Source organism: Rhinopithecus bieti, unplaced genomic scaffold (genome assembly GCF_001698545.2).
Source record: "Rhinopithecus bieti isolate Rb0 unplaced genomic scaffold, ASM169854v2 scaffold_55, whole genome shotgun sequence".
Taxonomy (NCBI): domain Eukaryota; kingdom Metazoa; phylum Chordata; class Mammalia; order Primates; family Cercopithecidae; genus Rhinopithecus; species Rhinopithecus bieti.
The window spans coordinates 977,377-993,006 of record NW_016803114.1 but is presented as its reverse complement, the minus strand read 5'-3'; the positions used below and the strand labels follow the sequence as shown (position 1 = coordinate 993,006).

At 38.2% G+C, this 15,630-nt stretch overlaps 1 pseudogene; it reads left to right on the top strand.

The window, feature by feature from the left end:
• The first annotated feature begins 12,319 nt into the window (after positions 1-12,319).
• Positions 12,320-13,169, top strand: LOC108512611 (60S ribosomal protein L6 pseudogene; annotated as a pseudogene).
• The last annotated feature ends 2,461 nt before the right edge of the window (positions 13,170-15,630 follow it).

Genomic DNA, 15,630 nt, shown 5'->3' with positions numbered 1-15,630 from the left:
ATTATTGTTATTTCTATTTCTGCTATTATAGGCAGATAATTTTGACTGAAGCCCCTGGTAAAAGATGATGAATTAAAAGCCTAGCCATTGATGTTGTTATTATTTTTGAGACAGAGTCTCACTCTGTTGCCCAGGCTGGAGTGCAGTGGGGTGATCTCCACTTACTGCAATCTCCGCCTCCCAAGTTCAAGCGATTTTCCTGCTTCAGCCTCTGAGTAAATGGGATTACAGGTGCCTGCCACCATGCCCGGTTAACTATTTTGTATTTTTAGTGGAGACATGGTTTCACTGTGTTGGCCAGGCTGGTTTCAAACTCCTGACCTCAAGTGACCCGCCTGCCTTGGCCTCCCAAAGTGCTAGGATTACAGGCGTGAGCCACCGCGCCTGACCATTGATGTTAATTTGATTGAGAGGGATGCATCTAGTTTTTCTTTAGCTTAGTTTTTTTAAAAAAACAAACAAAAAACAAAACACTTAGTTTTAACTATTTCATTGGAGAAGAACAATTACAGGCCCAGCCTCCAGGCCCAATAGTTCTCATTTCAGGCAAGCTCCCTACCCCTATCTTTTTTTGTTGTTTAAACTTTTTATTTTAAACTAATTACAGATTCACAGGAGTTACAAAAAAATGTACAAGGAGATCCCGTATGTCCTTTACTGAGTTTCTCCCAATGGTATCATCTTGTATAACTGTAGTACACTATCAAAACAATGAAACTGATATTGATATAATCCACAGAGGTTATTCAGAGGGGAGGCATGACATTAGAATGTGAAGAATACATGGAAGTATGAGGCAATATCCATGTATTGGAACCTTTTATAACCTTATACTTCATAGGAAAAGGTTCTATAATGACAGTGATGACAGTTGTTACCAAATATGCAGCACGTACTGTATTCTAGGTTTAGGTATTTTATCTATGTATTTTATTATAGTTATTTGTATTTCTTTTGTATTTCTGCTATTATAGGCAGGTAATAGTTAATGAGCACTTATGTGGCAGTCAGTCTTTTTTTTTTTTTTGAGGCAGAGTTTCACTCTGTTGCCTAGGCTGGAGTGCAGTGGCGCAATTTCACTGCAGTCTCCACCTCCTGGGTTCAAGTGATTCTCCTCTTGCCTCAGCCTCCCGAGTAGGCGCGAGCTGCCACATCCAGCTAATTTTTGTATTTTAGTAGAGACGGGGTTTCACCATGTTGGCCGGGCTGGTTTTGAACTCCTGATCTCAAATGATCCACCTGCCTCGGCCTCCCACAGTTGTGGGATTACAGGCGTGTGCTACTGTGCCCGGCCTGGCAGGCATGAAAAGCATGTGTAACCCCAGTTATTCGGGAGGCTGAGGCAGAAGGAGAATCACTTGAACCCGAGAGGCGGAGGTTGCAGTGAGCCGGGATCACGCCACTGCACTTCAGCCTGGGCAACAGAGCGAGACTCTGTCTCAAAAAAAAAAAAAAGAAAAAAGAAAAAAAGACTGCCACCTAAGTGCTCAATAACTATTACCTGCCTATGATAGCAGAAATATAAAAGAAATACAAGTAATAATAATAAAATACTTTATATAGATAATGTATGTATGCAATATATGTATGTTAACTCATTGAATCCTCACCACCACCCTGTGAGTTAAGTATACTCACTTTACAGATGATAAAATTGAAGAACAAAGAAGTTTGGTAATTTTCCCAAGATCACACAGTAGCTGGCATTTGAACTGGGCATGACACCAGAGCTGGCACTCCTAATTACCATGGAGGTACATAAACTTCACTGTGCATAGCAACTTTTAAAGGCAGGCATTTCCATTTTCTGTATGAGGAACCTGAGGTTAAAAGAAGCAATTTGTTCAAGACCCTATACAACTAGCAGGTGCTAGAACCCTAGTTGGATTCCAGCCCTGCCTAGCTGTAAACCCCTGTGATTTCTAATTGACCATTCTAGATAGACCCCTGGCCTATCACACTGATCTCAGCTGGATCTCTGAAGAGGTCGCGTTCTGAAATGCCCAAGGGAATGGTTTGCAAACTTCAGAATGCATTAGAATCACCTGGAAGGTTAAAACCCAGATTGGTGGCCTCTATCCCCAGGGTTTCAGTAAATTTTGGATAGCCTTTGAAGATGTGAATTTCTAACAAGAGCTCAGATGATGCTAATGATGTTTCAGTTCCTAGAATACACTTTGACAACCACTAAATCTGGCCCAACAGGGCTCATTATAAGGTGGTTTCACCATTAAGATAAGAACAGACTTAAGGGTTAATTAGGCATTACAGTAATAGATCATATATCATGCAACACTTCAAAGTACTGCATGTCAGCTGGGCATGGTGGCTCACGACTGTAATCCCAGCACTTTGGGAGGCCGAGGTGGGTGGGTCACTTGGGCCCAGGAGTTTGGGACCAGCCTGGGCAACATGGTGAAATCCTGTCTCTATAAAAAAAACAACAACAAACAAACAAACAAAAAAAAAACACAAAACAGAAAAAATTAGCCAGGCATGGTGGCATGCGCCTGTAGTCCTAGCTACTCGGGAGGCTGAGGTGGGAGGATCACTTGGGCCTAGAAAGTTGAGGCTGCAGTGAGCTATGATCGCACCACTGCACTCCAGCCTGGGTGACAGGAGTGAGACCCTGTGTAAAAAAAAAAAAAAAAAAAAGGAATGAGTGTGTAAATTTATTGTTATAGATTTCTTACTTGAAAAAATGTACCAAATAATTAGTATTTCAAGGACAGCATTGAACAAGCCAGTAATACCCAGTTCCATATTACTTTCTGAATAGATAGATGTATGTACTACTTTCCTGGGTTTCTCTCTGCTTCTGGTTTTCCTCTTGAATTTTCTCAAATACTGTTTTCTTTATGGCATTCTTCACCAAGACTGGCTCCATTGAGCATGCAAAGTCTATTCTGAGTTTTTTGGTGTTAGTTTAAATCTCACATACTCTGCCACTGCCTTCCCTAGCTCCTTGAAGGATCAAGCCTGTCCTCGTTCTTGAATCAATTCTCAAAGAGGCAGATTGTCTCCATTAACTATTCTTCCTCTGTTTCTGAATTTTAGCCCATTTGCCAGATACTCTGTTTCCCTTCTACTAGTCTCCTTCTCAGGGCCCTCCCCCTAGAGGTCCAGTCAGGAGGATTGGAGTTTCCTGCCCTATCTGGACTGACCTTTTGGAACTATCTCTGACACCAACAAACAAAACAGAACTACTGGGTTAGCTTCTCTCTTTTTAGTCACCCTGTTCAGGGGGATTCCTTTACAATCAAAACAAGGAAAAAAAGAGAACTCTTCATTTTTAATCCTTTTTTATTTCTGCTAATGGTGCTACACAGTTACTTGAACTGAAAACATTAAGTAACTTTGATTTTTCATCCTTTTCTTTTGCATCCCACACTCAATCAATGCCAAATTGTAATGATTAAGTATCTTCACAGAGTCTCTCACATTTGCCTACTTTTCATTCCCAATGCCTCTGCCCTGTTCAAGACTTGTAAGAATTGTTTCATATTCGTGATATTTCAGAGTTGGGAGAAAGTATAAATATTACCTAGATCAACCATCCATTTTGTGCTTGAATTTTCACTTCCAATATTCCCATCAGGTGGTTTTTCCAACCTCAGTACTTCTTGAGTCGTAGCCCATTAGCTTTCAGAAGATACCGTTAGAAAGCTTTTCTTGTAAGACACATGTGCATCTAATCATTTGAAACAAAAAGTAATTGTAATATTTAGAGTAAAAGTAGTTAAATATGGAAATAACAAAGGGCAAATGCATTAAATAGAGCTCTTTTTTGTATTTGTGAAAATGATATAATTCTTTCTTCAGTAATACCACACACCTGAATTACAGGTTCTGTTTCAAAATATGAGAATAGTAGTGCTAATCAGACTGGTGAAAATTAATTCTCATGAATATAAGTGTCTTTAATAATTTTAATGAAAACAGACTAATGTCCTAAAACAGATGACTGCCTTGGATAATCTCATATAAGGATTCTGATGCATTTATTAGTTGTTTTTCTTTATTACTGAGCATAGGTTGTATGTGATATATGGTACCATGTATACACACATGATTATAATTGTGTAACATGAATTAAAAGATAGTGTAAGATCAAACACTTCTAAGGCATAGGATTTAGTCTTGAAATACACACCTCATAGGATTTATCAGATTTCTATTTATAGTCTGTCACCATGTTATACAAAACCCTGAAGTGTCTTGGAGAACTTCTCAAATAGAATATCAACAGATTCTCCAGATGCCTATGAAGTCAAAGGTTTATAGTTCCTTGTGTGCCATTTACACTTAGTTACCACTGGTTACCTTATGATGGTAAGGTAAAATCTTTGACAACAAATCTTTGACAGCAAATCTTTTAATGTTTTTCTTCTTCCTTTCCACAGTGTTGAATCCTGGAATTCCTCGTCTTTCACCTACATGCTTATCCCAACACTTTCATTAGGGCCTGTTAAAGGTTACTGTTCATATAACTAATGAGAGTAAGAGCCTGGTAAGTGTTAGACCATCTTTAGTGCCCATTAGATATTAGAATGTCTTGTGCCCTTGCTTTTTGGCTACAACCTTAAGACCTGCCTAATCAAACTTGATGTTCTGCATGGCAGAACATAGCTACCATACTGATCCCAAATTAGACTTCCCAGGTTTTTAGTTCTACTTATAAATAGAAGCATCAGAGGAAACGTTTAACTTGTAGACAGATCAAGTCAATTAATGACTAGTAACACTACTATTTGGTTAAGTCAAGGATATCATCAGACCATTTAGAGTAGTAGAAAAATATCAGTACCCAAGTGACCTAGAAGAGCTATTTAATTTATAGGGATAAGAAATACCTGTTGTTTTATATTTATCTTCTTACCTTTTTCTTATACTCCTGCTTGTGACATGAAGAGGAAAAAAATACCCTGCATTTATTATTTAGATAGTCATTAGAATGGAAAACTCTTTAAGAGTAGTTAAATTTTGCCACAGAAATCTTTAGTAATACCACACACCAGGATTATAGGCTCTGTTTTGAAATGTGAGCAGGGCCATATATCTCTGTCTTCTCGTTGGATTTCAGTCAGTCCTCTTGGAGGCACTCTTGTGACATGTGAAGTGATCCAAAGGGTATTCTGGCAAATCATTGATCTTGGCACCCTTAAAATGCTAACTCCTTTTAGGGATAATTTAAATACAATTTGTATTGACTTTATTACTCAAGATAATAACAAGGAAGGAAAGGGAAGGATAAACCACATGTGTGTTTCTACCCACCACTCATATGCAACCCCTTACTTAATGTATATCTTAGCATATACTAAGTGTAATTTATAATGTACTATGTAGTACAGCATATATCTAAGGGTATAGTGTTGTGTATAGTCAGTCCTGGCTTTATGGACATGTGACTCATACAGCCAAACAGAGGTCTGTGCATGGCTTAAAACTCTGCTGTCACCATCTTAGAAATTGTGTTTTTAAATTGGGGGCTCCACATTTTCATTTTGCACTGGTCCTTACAAATATGTAGTTTGCCATATTTAGTGTAGCATATATGTAATACCATGTATCAGCATACATATAGTGTAGCATATGTATCTTGTACTCCTTACCTACCCACAATTCTTTTTTGGCATGCATTCCTTCAGTTTTTTTTTTTTTTTAAACTGTCTCTATAATATTTCCAGTTTAAATGTAAACAAGTGATATGGTTTTGCTCTGTGTCCCCACCCAAATCTCATCTTGCCACTCCCATAATTTCCAGGTGTTGTGGGAGGGACCCAGTGGGAGATGATTGAATCATGGGGGCGGGTCTTTCCCTTGCTGTTCTCATCATAGTGAATGGGTCTTATGAAATCTGATGATTTAAAAAATGAGTTTCTCTGCACAAGCTCTCTCTTTGCCTGCTGCCACCCACGTAAGATGTGACTTGCTCCTCCTTGACTTCTGCCATAATTATGAGGCCTCCTCAGCCATGTAAAACTGTAAGTCCAATAAACCTTTTTTTTTTTTTTTTTGTAAATTGTGTGATCTCAGTTACGTCTTTATCAGCAGCATGAAAACAGACTAATATAACAAGTAAGGTAAATGTAAATAGAATCATACTACGTATACCATTCTGAAAACTGTTTTTTCATTGAACACATTAGGGATATTGCTTCCTGTTAATTTATCTCATACTTTGTGATTTCTGAAGAATATTGTCTTGTATAGATAAATCATAATTTATTTAATCAGTCTCCCACTGATGGACATATATTGTATCCTGTTCTTTGCTGTGACAAAGAGTGAACATACTTGAATATACATATTGTTTGTGCATTTGCCCTATTATTTCCTGAGAATAAGTTTCTAGAAGTGGAATTGCTGAGTCAAAGGGTAAGAACATTTTATGAACATTTTAAAATGTGATAATGCTACCAGGTTGCTCCTCAGAATGATTATACCAGATTATACTACCAGTAGTATACAAGCATGTTTGTTGCCCCACATGCTAACTGAGCATAATAACTCAATTTCATCTCTGCTAATCTGGTAGTCCCTTCAATTTTTAATGATATTGGCCTGTGTTTTTAGCTCACTGGGATATCACTGATTCTGCTAATATGGAATGGCAGTGTATTGAGTTAAACATCATTGTACCTATCAAAGTGAGTACCTTTTAGGTAGTAATTTTGGATTGGCCTTTTTAGCCAAATGTAAGGTACTCTAAGCTCCCAACTTTTCTTTTAAGGTAATAAGGTTTCTGCTTTCCATGTGTACCATTTAGGGATCCTGGAAGTGCTCAAAGGGATCTTCAGGACACTGACCTTACTTTCTGCTCTTAATCCCTGACTATTTAAAAAATATATTTTAAAAGAATTTTAGACTTTCACAAAAGTTGTAAAAGAATAGTACAAAGAATTCCCATATACCTTTCATCCAGGTTCCCCAAATGTTAACATTTTACACATTTACTCTTGCATCCTCTCTCTCTTTCTCTGAACTCTGAGAGTTAAGTTGCAGACATGATGTTTCTACACCAAATGCTTCAAGTTCATTAATCACAGTCTAATTATCTAAATCAGGAAAATTGACATTAAATTCTTATCTATAGACATTATTTAAATTTCATCAATTTTCCCAAAAATATTCTTTACAGAAAAAGAAGAAAAAAAATTTCAAGTTCAGGATTCAAACCAGCCGCACACATTACATCTAGTTGTCATGAATACCTCCTCTCTTTTTTTGATCATATTTTTTTCCAGACAAATCCTAGGATGATATAGATAAATACTTTTGGCAACCTACATACTAAAATATGGTTGGTTAGGTTTTGGATCTATATGTTCTAAAGCAGAGAAAAATTGCTTAAAAAAGAAAAGACGAGGCCGGGTGTGGTGGCTCATGCCTGTAATCCCAGCACTTTGGGAGGCTGAGGTCGGTGGATCACTAATAAAAATTCATTAGAAGCTCTCAACAGCCAAATGGATCAAGCACAGGATGGTCTCGACCTCCTGGCCAACAGGGTGAAAAAAAACCCCGTCTCTACTGAAAATACAAAAATTAGCCAGGCGTAGTGGCGTGCTTCTGTAATCCCAGCTACTCAGGAGGCTGAGAAAGGAGAATTGCTTGAACCCAGGAGACGGAGGTTGCAGTGAGCCGAGATTGCGCCACTGCACTCCAGCCTGGGTGATAGAGTAAGACTCTGTCTCAAAGAGGAAAAAAAAAAAAAAAAAAAGGAAAAGATGAGATCCAACAGGTTAGAGAAGTGGTGTATTCCGACCATAGATAATAGAAGTTTGCAGCATTGAATCATAAGTTGTAAAAAATTAAAATTTCAGAAACCTTTAACAATACTCTGAACTTTAAGAAAAAGTTTTCCAGAGACTTTCTAAACGAATCGTTTGCCACCTTTGCTAATAGTGTCAGGTGTTGAGGAGTTTTATTTAATTACATGCAAATAAAGTTACCTCTGAGTCCCTAGAAAGTCTAGAGAAAAGGGAAAATTGAACGGATATAATGAGAAATACTTCTCCCACTGGAGATGAAGAGCATTTGTGTTCTTAATAAGATAACACTAAACAGCTTTCCTTTCTCTCGAATCTTTTGTTAAAGACCAAAATAACACATAGATCCAAAATGGTGGTATAGCAGCAAGCTGGCTTCACTCTCCCCACAGAAAACTAAAACAAATATACAGCACCAAGATTATCACCAGCAATATCCCAGAACTCAAATATGAAGATGAGACAGTTCCTGCGCCCACAGAGAAGTGAAAAAAACTCTGAGAAGACAGAGAATAGAACTTCCACATCCACGATGTCCCTCCTCACATTCAGGCCAGCGATAAGGGTGGGAAAATTCTTCCCCAACACAGTTTCTACACTGGAAAAAGTGAGACTGAAGTGGACAACCAGCTTCCTCACCAATTTGGGTTCCCTGGCAGGAGACTGGCGCCTGCCTTAACCACAGGGCACACTGTGAGTGCCTAAAGGGAGAAATATCCCTGAGAATAGGCAGAGACAAAGGGCAGAGGCAGTACTACCATGCAGCCCTGAAAACTCTGTTGTGTAACTCAGCTAAAGGGGACACCAAATGAGAATGATTGCTCAGCAGCAGCATGCTGTAGGAGATTTGTTCCACAGGTCCCCTGGGTACAAACCACTAGCCAACCTTCCACACTGCCAAAATATCTTTGGGAAGGGCAGTGCTATGATTGTTTACTACAACTGAGGTGAAGCTGGGCTTAAGGAGCCACATAGACTGAAAAGGAGGCAGCAACCTAGTGGTTAAGAACCTCTAAGCAAATATATCTAATAAAAACCAAAATAAGCTAGTCAAAGAAGACTGGAATAAATAATCCTTCAATGCAAAGACACAGATGTACATCCACAAGAAACAACAGCAAATGGGGAAAGATGATCTCCCCAAATGGACAAAGCAAGGAACCATCTTACTGACCCCAGTAAGATGGTAATATGTGAATCTGACCAATAATTTAAAACAGCAGTTTTAAGGAACTCAGTGATTTCCAAGATAACACAGGAAAGCAATTCAGAAGTTTATCAGATAAATGTAACAAAGAGATTGAAATAAAAAAAAAAAAAAAAAAAAAAAAAAAAAAAAAACAGAAATCTTGGAACTCAGAAATACATTTGCTGAACTGAAAAATTCATTAGAAGCTCTCAACAGCCACATGGATCAAGCACAGGAAAAAAATCAGTGCTCTCAAAGACAAGCTATTTGAAAATACACAATGAAAGGAGAAAAAAAGGCAACTAACAAAGATCATCTACAAGATACAGAAAATTGCCTCAAAAGACCAAATCTAAGAATTACTGGCGTTCAAGAGGAAGTCGAGCAAGAGCATGGAGTGGAAAGCTTATTCAAAGAAATGATAAAATGAAACTTTCCAAAACTTGAGAAAGATATAAATATTCAGGTACAGGAAGGTCAGAGAACACCAAACAGATTTGATTAAAATAAAACTACCCCAAAGCATATAATAACACTTAAAGGACAAGGACAAAGGAAAGATGCTAGAAGTGGCAAGAGAAAATAAGCAGATAACATATACAGGAGCTCCAGTTCATCTGGCAACAGACTTCTCAGTGGAAATCACACAGGCCAGGAGGGAGTGGAATAACATTTTTAAAGTGAGGGAGTTTTTTTTTTTTTTTAAACTGCCATCCAAGAATACAGTCTCCAGTAAATTTATCCTTCAACCATGAAGGAGACAAAAGTCTTTCCAGACAAACAAAAGCTTAGAGAATTCATCACCATCAGATTTACCTTACAAGACATATGAAAGGGAGCTATTCAATCTGAAAGTAAAAACACTAATGTACAAAACAAAAAGAAAAGAAAACTAAAAAAAATTTGAAACTATAAAACCCACTGGTAAATCTAAATACATGAACAAACTCAGAATACTGTCATACTGTAATTGTGGGATGCGTTCTACTCATAATTCTAGTATGAAGCCCAAAATACAAATCAAGCAATAATAGCGACAGTAACCTGTCAAGTGATAGATAATTTAAAACACATAAATTGAGATGACTAAAAGTCAAAATGGGGAGGGGGGGTGGAGTTAACATGTAAAATTTTAAAAAATTATTTTCTTTGTTTTATTCTACTTTTGAGATCTAAGATATTTTTTCATCTCTATAAAATAATTTCTTATGTCTGCAAGGTGCTTTTATAATCCTCAAGGTAACCACAACACAAAACCTATAACAGATACACTAAAATAAAAGCAATGATTTAGAAATACTACTAGAGAAAATCACTTAGCCATGAAGGAAGACAGCAAGAAAGGAAATAAGAGGAGAGAAGGTACAAAACCACCAGAAAATAAGAAACAAAATGGCAGTAGTAAGTCTTTGCTTACCAATAGTAACACTGAATATAAATGGACTCACTTCTCTGATTAAAAGGCATAGGGTGGCTGAATGGATAAAGAACCAAGACTCGGCTACATGCTACCTACAAGAAACCAATTTCGCCTATAAAAATACACATGGACTGAAAGTGAAGAGGTGGAAAAAGAGATTCTATGCAACTGGAAACAAAAAAAAGAGCAGGAGTAGCTCTACTTATATCAGATAAAACAGACTACAAATCAAAGACTATAAGAAGAGACAAAGCAGGTCACTATATAATAATAAAGGAGTCAAACTGGCAAGAGGATTAACAATTATAAATATCTATACACCCAAAACAGGAGATCCCAAGTATATTTAAAAAAATTAATATATCTAAAGGGAGAGATAGATCACAATACAATAATAGTGGGGGACTTTAGTACTCTACTGTGAGTAATGAACAGATTATCCAGACAGAAAATCAACAAAGAAACATTGGAGTTAAACTGCACACTAGACCTAATAGGCCTAACTTATTTACCGAATATTTTACTCAACTGCTGCAGAATACATATTCTGTTTAACAGCACAAGGAACAGTCTCCAACAGACCGTATCTTAGGCCACAAAACAAGTCTGAACAAATTTTAAACAGTAGAAATCATATCAAGTATCTTTCCTGGCCCGGTGAGGTGACTCATCCCCACATTCCCAATACTTTGGGAGTCTGAGATGGGAGGATCACTTGAGCCCAGGGGTTTGAGAGCAGCCTGGGCGACATAGTGAGACTCCATCTCTACAAAAAATAAACAAAATTAGCCAGGCACGATGGCACCTGCCTGTAGTCCCAGCTACTTGAGGGGCTGAAGTGGGAGGATCACTTGAGCCTGGAAGCTTCAGGCACCAGTGAGCCATGATCATACCGCTGCACTCCAGCCTGGGCAACAGAGCAAGACCCTGTCTCTAAAAAATAAATAAAATAAAAATAATTTTAAAAATTACCATTTCTGATCACAGTGGAATAAAACTAGAAATCAATAATAAGAGAAACCTCAAAAACTTCACAAACAAGTGGAAATTAAACAACATGCTCCTGAATGACAAGTGGATCAATGAATAAATTAAGAAGGAACTTAAACATAGTTGAAGTTAATGAAAAGGAGAATACAGTATACCAAAATATGTGGGATGACACAAAGCAAAGCAGCACTAAGAGGGAAGTTTATAGCAATAAACACCTATATCAAAAGAGTAGAACAACCTCAAATAAACAACTTAACGATGCACCTCAACGAACTCGAATAGCAAAAACAAACATAAATCAAAATTAGTAGAAGGAAGGAAATAAAGATTAGAGCAGAAATAAATGAAATTGAAACTAAAAAATATTATGGAAGATCAATGAAATAAAAAGGTTTTTTTAAAAAGATAAACAAAATCACCAAACCATTAACTAGACTAAGAAGAAAAAAGAGTGAAGGGCTAAATAAATAATCAGAAACAACTGAGACTACAGAAATGCAAATGATCATTAGAGATAATTATGAATAACTATATGCCAACAAATTTGAAAACCTAGAAAAAATGGATACGTTCTTGGATACAGCAACCTACCAAGATTGAACCATGAAAAAATAGAAAACCTCAACAAACCAATAATGAGAAATGAGAACAAAGCTGTAATAAAAAGTGTACCATCAAAGAAAAGCCTAGGACCTCATAGCTTCACTATTGAATTCTACTCAACATTTAAAGAAGAACTAATACCAATTCTACTCAAACTCTTCAAAAAAGATGGAAGAGAAGGGAATACTTCCAAACTCATTCTGAGGCCAGCATTACCCTGATAACAAATCAGAGAAGGACACAATAAAAGGAAAACTACAGGCCAATATCCCTTATGAAAACAGACACAGGAAAAAAAATCCTCAATAAAGTGCTAGCAAGTTCTCTTTCCCATCTTGCAAGATGGTGGGTGAAAAAGTTGAGAAGGTGGATACTAAGGATAAGAAACTTTAAGCCAAGAAGGCTGATGCTAATGGCAAGATAAAAAAGGGTAACAAAAAGGCCAAGAAGGGGAAACCTCATTGCAGCTGAAGTCCTGTCTTCATCAGAGGAATTGGCAGATATTCCCAATCTGCTATGTATTGAGGAAAGGTTATGTACAAGAGGAAGTATTCAGCCAGTAAATCAAAGATTGAAAAGAAAAAGGAGAAGGTCCTTGCAACTGTTATAATACAAAAGCAGTTGGTGGTGACAAAGTTGAAGGTACTCAGCTGGTTATACTTTGCAAAATGCATAGGTATTATCCTACTGAAGACATGCCCTGAAAGCTGTTGAGCCACAGCCAAAAATCTTTCAGTCAGCACAGAGAAAACTGCGAGGCAGCATCACTCCCAGGACCATTCTGCCGATCTCCACTGGGCACCACAGAGGCAACAGGGTGGTTTTCCTGAAGCAGCTGGGCAGTGGCTTCTTGCTTGTGCCTGGATCTCTGGTTCTCAGTTGAGTTCTTCTATGAAGGACACACAAGAAATTTGTCATTGCCACCTCCACAAAAATTGTTACCAGCAATGTGAAAATCTTAAAACATCTTACTTATACTTACTTCAAGAGGAAGAAGCTGTGGAAGCCCAGACACTGGGAAGGTGAGATCGTCAACAAAGAGAGAGAAAAAAAAAAGGAGATTACAGAGCAGTGCAAGGTTGATCAGAAAGCTGTGGACTTGCAAATTTTACTAAAAATTAAAGTGATTCCTCAGCTCCAGGGCTACCTGTGATCTGTGTTTTCCCAGATAAATGAAATTTATTCTCAATAATTGGTGTTCTAAATATCTTAAGAATAATCTAATTAATTTTTTGATGTGTTGTTGAATTTGGCTTTCTGGTTTTTTAAAAAATGTATCTGTAAATACACTAAAGAAAAACAACACATCAAAAAGATAATTCACCATTATGAGATTCATCCCATGGATGCATGGATGGTTCAACATACACAAATCAATAAATGTGACACGTCACATTAACAGAACCAAGAACAAAAACCGTATGATTATTTTAACAAATGCTGAAAAAATATTTGATAAAATTCAACATTCCTTTATGACAAAAGCCCTCATCAAACTGGGCATAGAAGAAATGTGACTCAAAATAATAAAGGTTGTATATGACAAACCTGCAGCTAACATTAGTCTGGAAAAAAACTGAAGGCCTTTCCTCTAAGATTTGGAGTGAGACAATAATTGCCACTTTCACTACTTTTATTCCTTTTATTCAACAGAGTACTGGAAGTCCTGTCCAGATCAATAGGGAAGAGAAAGAAAGAAAGGGCATCCAGATTAGAAAGGAAGAAGTCAAATTACTCTCGTTCACAGATAACATAATCTTATACTTAGAGAAACCTCAAGATTCCACCAAAGACCTGTTAGAAGTTATTACAAAACTCAATAAAGTTGTAGGGTACAGAATCAACATACAAAAATCAGTAGCGTTTATATACACCAACAGTGAACAATCTGAAAAAGAAATCAAGAAAGCAATCCCATTTAAAATAGCTACAAATAAAATAAAATACCTAAGAATCAACTTAAAGAAATGAAAGATCTATACGAAGAAAACTATAAAACACTGATAAAAACAGTTGAAGAGGACACAAACAAAAGATATTCCATGCTTGTGGGTTGGAAGAATTAACACTGTTAAAATGACAATGCTACCCAAAATAATTTACAGATTCAATGCAATCTCTATCAAAATACCAGTGACATTCTTCACAAAATAGAAAAAACTTCTAAAATTTATATGGAACCACAAAACACTCTAAATAGCCAAAACACTCCTGAGCAAAAATAACAAAACTAGAGGCATCACACGTCCGACTCTAACACTTACTACTAGCCAGTAGGCAGAAGGGTGGAATGAGATGACAGAATAGAAGGTTGCAATAATTGTCTCCTCACCCCCCATGGGAACACCAGATTTAACATCTACACACACACACACACACACACACACACACACACACACACACTTTCAATGAGAACCAAAAATTAGGTGAGCCACTCACAGTACCTTGTATTAACTTCACCTTACTGAAAGAGGCACTGAAAAGGTCAAGAAAAAACAGTCTTTAATTGCGGTTTCCTGGTACCCCCCGCAGTGGCTGCATGGTGTGAAGAATCTGTGTGCTTGGGGAGGGAGAATGCAGTGATTGTGAGACTTTTCATTGAACTCAGTTCTGGCAAGCCTTGTCATTGAGTGCTGGAGTGCTCTGGGGCTCTAAATAAAGTTGAAAGACATTTTAGGCCACAAGGACTACAACTCCTAGGTGGGTCTTAGTGCTGAGCTGGGCTCAGAGACAGTGGACTGGCGGTGGCACATGACCTACTGAGATGCCAGGGCAGCTAAAGGCGTGCTTGCGCCACTCCTCCCCAAACTCCAGGCTGAACAGCTTGCAGGTCTGAGAGAGATCCCTTCTTTCCGCCTGAGGAAAGGAGAGAGAAGACCAAAGAGGACTTTGTCTTACATCTTGGATACCAGCCCAGCCACAGTAGGATAGGGTAATGGGCATAGTCGTGAGGCCCCCATTCCAGGCCCTAGCTCCTAGACAGCATTTCTAGACACACCTTGGGCCAGAAGGGAACATGCTGCTTTGAAGAAAAGGACTTAGTCATGGCAGGACCCCTCATCACTTGCTGACTAAAGAGCACTTGGGCCCTGAATAACTAGTAGCAATATCCAGGTATTCTGGGTTGTGGTTGAGACTCTGAGAATTGCCAGCTTCAGGTGAGACACAGCACATTCCCAGCTGTAGTGGCTATAATGAGAGACTCCCTCTGCTTGAGAAAAGCAGAGGGAAAAGTAAAAGGGAACTTTGTCTTGCACCTTAGATACCAGTTGGGCCACAGGAAGGTAGAGCACCAGGCAGGCTCTTGGGGTCACTAATTCCAGGTGTGGCTCTTAGATGGCATTTCTGGCCTGACTTGGGTCACAAGGAGCCTACTTTTCTGAAGGGTGAGTTCCAGGCTTGGCAACATTCACCACAAGCTGACTGAAGAGGCTTTGAGCCTTAAGTGAACATTGGTGGAAGCCTGGCAGTACTCCCTGTGGGCCTGTGGTGGTGGTGGCCACAGAGTGAGACTCCTCTGCCTATGGAAAGCAGAGGGAAGACTGGGAAGGGCTCTGTCTCATGGTTTGAGAAACACAAGCCTGTCTGGCTTTACTACCTGCTGATTGTACAGTTCTAGGTCCTTGAGCAAACATAGGTGGTAGCCAGGTAGG